The sequence below is a fragment of the Lactuca sativa genome, chromosome 5, assembly GCF_002870075.4.
Source record: "Lactuca sativa cultivar Salinas chromosome 5, Lsat_Salinas_v11, whole genome shotgun sequence".
Lineage (NCBI taxonomy): Eukaryota > Viridiplantae > Streptophyta > Magnoliopsida > Asterales > Asteraceae > Lactuca > Lactuca sativa.
In genome coordinates, this window is record NC_056627.2 from 53,666,941 (window position 1) to 53,673,416 (window position 6,476).

Here is a 6,476-nt window from a genome sequence, read left to right on the forward strand (position 1 = left end):
CTAGTATACTAAGTGTACCATATGGGAACGCCCCACGTACTAGTTGCAAGGGCCAAAATGCACAATTTAAAAGTTTAAGGGGAAAAAGGGAAACTTACAAAAAATCGAGGTGTTATAAATCTCCCCCACACAACTCAAACTTCATCCTCGAAGTTCACTGCAACGAATAGTTTCGGGTAATGCTCCCACATCTCAGCCTTTGGCTCGCAGGTCCACTCAAATCCCTTACAATGCTGCCAACGTACCTTTAACATAGGTACTTCCTTGTTTTGCAAAAACTTCACTTTCTTCTCCAGAATGGCTATGAGCCTCTCGACATAGGTCACACACTCATCAACCTGAATGTCATCTAAGTGTCCAATGACATGACCACATCCTCGTCCGACATGCACTTATGCATCTACGAAACATGGAAAGCACTATGGATTTGACTGAGTTCCTTCGGAAGGTCTAATCTATAGGCAACCTTGCCAATAATCTAGAATGGTCCAATATATTGGGGGCCCAACTTCCCCTTCTTCCAGAAGCGAATCACGCCTTTCCAAGGCAAGATTTTCCGCAACACCATGTCACCGACTTGGAACTCCAATTCAGATCGGCTCCGGTCGGCATAGCTTTTCTGCCGACTCTGAGCAGTCGGTACTCTCTGTCTGATCTGTTGAATCATCTCTGTGGTCTGAAGAAGCTTCTCTGTCTGACCCATGACCCTGTTACCAACCTCGCCTCAACAAACTTGGGTGCAACATCTCCGCCTATACGAAAGCTCAAAAGGTGGAGCGTCAATGCTGAAGTGGAAACTATTGTTGTAGGAGAACTCTGCAAGAGATAGGTAGGAGTCATAGCTCCCACCAAAATCAATGACATGTGCACACAACATATCTTTGAGAGTCTAAATGGTCCGCTCACTCTAGCCATCAGTTTGCGGATGATAAGTTGTGTTGAAATACGGCGTCATGCCCAGTTCGTCATGGAACTTATGCCAAAAACGGGAGTTCAACCAAACATCACAGTCTGAAACAATGAATACCGGAACCCCATGGTGAGCAACGATCTCGTGAATATACACATCGGCCAATTTCTCGGCTGACAAGCTCTCCCAAATTGCCAGGAAGTGGGCACTCTTGGTCAATTGATCCACGATGAACCAAATAGAATCAAAACCCTTTGTTGTCTTCGATAACTTGGTGATGAAATCCATCGAAATATGCTCCCATTTCCACATGGGAACCTTTAAAGGTTGCAGCTTGCCATGCGGCCTCTGATGCTCGGCCGTGACCATCCTGCAGGTCAAGCACCTCTTAACGTACCAAACGATCTCTCTCTTCATCCACGACCACCAATAGCTCAAACATAGATCCTGTTACATCTTGGTGGCCCCCAGATGGATAGAAAAATGAGGTTTATGAGCCTCTTCCAACACAATTTGTCTGATCCCACCAGACGTAGGAACCTATACCCGACCGTACCGGGTCAACAAACCACAACTATCCAGAACAAACCTACTGATCTCGCCCCTGATCCTCTCAATCTTCCAATTTTCTTCCTGTGCACCCTCGGCTTGGGCCTCTCTAATCAACCTCACGAGTGGAGAATCCACAGTTATCCTCACACATGGCACCCTAACCGTGGGTCCATATGACTTGCAGCTCAAGGCATCCGCCACCACATTCGCTTTACCCAGATGGTAAAGGATCTCGCAGTCATAATCCTTGACCACATCCATCCACATGCGCTGCCTCATGTTCAGGTTCGGCTAATCCATAATATTCCTGAAACTCTTATGATATGTGTAGATAGTGCAACGGACCCCAAAAAGGTAATGTCTCCAAATCTTGAGGGTGAAAACCACCGCCCCAACTCAAGATCATGCGTGGAATATTTTGTCTCATGCGACTTCAGCTGCCACGAAGCATAAGCTATCACCCACCCCCTCTGCATGAGAATTACCCTTAATCCAGTAATGGATACATCACAAAAAACCACAAAATCCTCGACTCCCTCAGGAAGGGTGAAAACTGGGGCCTCACAAAGTCTCTGTCGAAGGGTCTCAAATGCAGTCAACTGCTCAGGGCCCCACCGTAAATTCACCTCTTCTTCGTCAGACGAGTGAGGGGGACCGTAATCTTGGAGAAATCCTAAATAAATATCTGGTAGTACGGTACCAAACCCAAGAAACTCCTGATATCTGAGTGAGATTTCAGAACCTCCCACTGCATCACTGCCTTGATTTTTGTCGGGTCGACCAAAATCCCATCCTGGTTAATGAGGTGTCCAAGGAACTGAACCTCTTGCAACCAAGACTCGCATTTTGAGAACTTTGTATAAAACCGTTATCGCCTCAAAATCCCCAGAAGCTCGCGACGATGCTGCTCATGTTGCTCTCGGGTCTTGGAATATACCAAGATATCATCTATAAATACGATAATCGAATGATCAAGCATTGACATACATACCCAATTCATCCAATCGCAGGTGCATTGGTGACCCCGAATGGAATCACCATGAACTCGTAATGCCCAAGACGAGTTCGGAACACGGTCTTCTCCACGTCCTCCTCCCTCACCCTGACCTGATGTTACCCAGACTTCGGATCAATCTTGGAGAACCAAGATGCTCCCTGAAAACTGATCAAGGAGATCATCAATCCAAGGAAGGGGATAACGGTTCTTTACCGTTAACTTGTTTAACTCCCGATAATCCTGCAGCTGAGATGACAACTCCTGCATCTCAAGAGGCGGCAAGCAGTACGATGCCCTAGCAATCGAGGCCGCACCTGGCACGAGGTCAATCCTGAACTCAACCTGCCTCTCTGGAGGCACACCAGGTAACTCTTCTGGGAATACATCAGCGAACTCCCTGACAATCGGAACATCAGCAACTGACACTTGATCCCCAACCAGCGTGTCCAACACATAAGCCAAATAACATGCACACACGTGTTGAATATACTGTCGAGCCCTAGCTACCGAACAAAACCCCAAACCGAACATGGTGCCCTCTCGATAAATAACCAGTTCTCCCCCACTTGGTGTTCGACCTACCACGTGCTAAACCTCACAGTCGATCATGGCAACGAAACGGCTTAGTCAATCCATACCCACTATCACACATACATCCCCCATGGGAATAGGAATCAAATCGATCGGGAAGGATACTCCAAATTTCTCTAGAACATAATCCTAATAAACCGAAGAAGTAGAAACCTCGTGTTCGTTGGTGATAGAAATGTGCAACGGACACTCCAACTACCCTACGGGCAATGAAAACTACCTACTAAAAGACTGAGAAACAAAGGACCGACTCGCACCCGAGTCAAATAACACTAAAGCAGGCAAGCAGTTCACTATAAATGTACCTACCAAAGGTACAAACATATGAACATAAAACAAACATAATCAATAAGGTAAGGGATAGAAACATACTAGTCATAACATCCGGTGCTGCCCTGGCTTCCTCGACAATAAGTTGGAAAGCGCGACGGCGAGCACTTGGGGTCTCCGCCATGCCCTGAATCCCGTCGGTGATCCCCAAAGTATCCAACGCTAGAGCCTACACCAGTTTGGCACCTAGCAAGGGATACTGGGCCTTCCTATGGCCCACCTGATCACAATGGTAACAAATTCTAACATTAGAAGCTGGAGTCTACTGCCGACAATCCCTTAAAATATGGCCCTGCTTGCCACATTTGTGGCAACCTGAAGAAGACCGAAAAACTCCATTATGCACCTTGCCAAACTTCCAACAAGTGCGACTGCTCTGACTCCCCGATCTGGAGTTAATGGCCCTAAACCACTTCGGCACAGGCTGCGACTGCGCCGTGACCGGTGTCAACTCTTGAGTCTACAACTCAATCACAATCTCACGCTGCATGGCGGCCTCCTACATCTCCAACAATGAACCATAGCATTGCGTAGAAACAAATTGCTTGATCTTTTTCTTGAGCATGCTCAAGTAATGGGTCATCTGAGCCTGCTCAGATGCAACAAACTCAGGGCAAAACATAGCTCTCTCAATGTAAGGACCCAAAATTCAAGCTCGAAAATTTCATTTTTGAACTACTATATGTAATAAACATTTTACCAAAAACATTGTCGATAAAAAATCACATTACAAAATCATAATGTTCTGTCCCAAACCATAACATCAAAAGTAATAAAAATCTAAGTACAGTCCCATAAACTCAATGCGGAAACCGTGTGTGTGTGATGCGCTGCTACCCCGCCGACTCCTTCCCCTTTCGACGAAGAGGTACCTGAATCCAAAACCGAAACTCTAAGCACAAAGCTTAGTGAGTTCCCCCATCATACCACATACCATACAATATCGTCGGTATCTTTCAACTAGTAACCTTCATCGGTATCTTTCAACCGGTAACCATCATCGTTATCTTTCAACCAATAGTCATCATCGGTATCTTTCAATCGGTAACTGGGGACTATTTCACCCCTACCACTAGCATGCAACAACAGATATAAGCATACAGTCAGACATATCTGGGTACTGACCTACCCCTAGGTCCTAAGGACCACTGTCAGGGAAACTAATCCCTACTACACACATAACATGTCATAGAGTTAAATCTCATAATCGAAACAATAACCAAAACAAGATAATTATCATAAAGACAATAATCTTCTAGGTACCCCCTTTTTGTTGGTCCGACATTGTGGCTGTAGACCCACCCCTACTGGAAGGTAACTCACCTCATTGTCGTGCAGTGTTTGAATTATCCTCAGCGCACAAGTCGACTCCCTATGAATCCTCGATCCCTGCACGACAACCTTCAAGTCAACACACATCACATACAACCCTAAACAGGGTCAGTCCAAGTCCAGTCAAAGTCAACTTCAAGTTGACCCGACTCGCCGAATTGAGTTGTCAACTCGTCGATTCCCACACACTTTACTCGTCCTTAACCACATCTCGACTCATTGAGTTCGGCATCGACTTGACAAGTTCCTCTCTCATATTAACATCGTCTGAAACTCATGCGACTCGCCAAGTTGTATGAACACTCGTAGAGTTCACCTTCATCTGATGAACAAGTCCTGACCTTGACTCGTCGAGTTGTATGAACAACTCGTCGAGTTCATCTTTAAACACAAAAATATTGCCTTGGACTCGCCAAGTCTGTTCTAGCACTCGTCGAGTCCCATGAACTCCAGTTCCATCACTAAGTCCAATGCATTGGGTCACTCTTTCTGTCCTGCTACAACCCTTCGTAACACCCAACTGGGTTCTTTTGACCCTCAACAGATATGGGACTCAAAGCCTTGGACTCGTCGAGTCCCAAGAATAGACTCGCCGAGTTGGTCACGTCCACATCCTAAATCCTCGACTTCTGATGAATAGCTCATGACCAAAGGGTAGATCTAAGCTCCTACAATCGTTCTAGCACGTAAAGTTACAAACTTTACGTGCATGCATGTGACTTTGAGTCCAAAAGGCCCTAAAACAAGCTCTTGGGTTGCATTGAGTCTTCTTTGGGTGGAAACGCACGCACTTTCTCCCTTGAGACCCCTCAAAGATCCTAGATCCGAAGCCTTGTCCCCAACCATGCTTCCATTAATGTTTGGCTACCTAAAATGGCTTATAAAAGCCCTAAATCTACACAAAATGGGGTCTAGCAATTTGAACAAGCAAGTTAGAAACTTTATACCTTCCGAAGACTGAAAATGAAGAACAAACTCGAACCCCTCTGGTCTCCTCTTGTTTCCTCAAACTCTTCTCCTCCCTTCTTAAGATCACCAACACGAAAATCCACCAAAATGACTTAGATTGATTAAAAAACGGCTAGGGTTTTCTATAGAGGGTTTCTGGGTGCATAAGGGACGATGGAGGCTGCATAAGGTTGCTTAAATTGGGTGCTGTGACAACCCGATATTTCGAGACAATGTAATGTAAAACCAATCAAATTTAGGTCAAAATATAACTTTCCTAAAATCTTATTTGGGTTAATTAAAGTAGTAGGAACCGTATCAAGGTTTTCGTACATATAAAGAACCCTAAAATCCGAGTTATAATGAAGAAGTTATGACCAACCGAAGATTCTCGGAAAAACCGGCATCAGCGATTAATCGTAAAACGCGAAAATTCGATGCAATAGTTTTTAGCCTTAAGTATCTAAATGGAAGTTATAGGCAACCTCGATCTATGATCGTGCATAAAAAGAACGTCCAAATCTGACTTCGGATGTGAAAGTTATGAATTTTAGAAGAAATTCCTTAATCACGTCATTTTAATAAATAAATAATAAAAATAATTTCGGAATTTGCCAACGGAATCTAAACGAAAGTTGTAGATCATGGTCTCACCTTCGCGTGGATATAAAGAACGTCAAAAACGGAGTTCGTATGAGGGAGATATGAATTTTAGAAATTTAATTAAAATAAATATAAATTTAATTGTAAATTCCTGGTATTATCCGAAGGGGAGTCATCGGATAGGTCCGGAGTACGCCCTGCGTACCTTCGTAC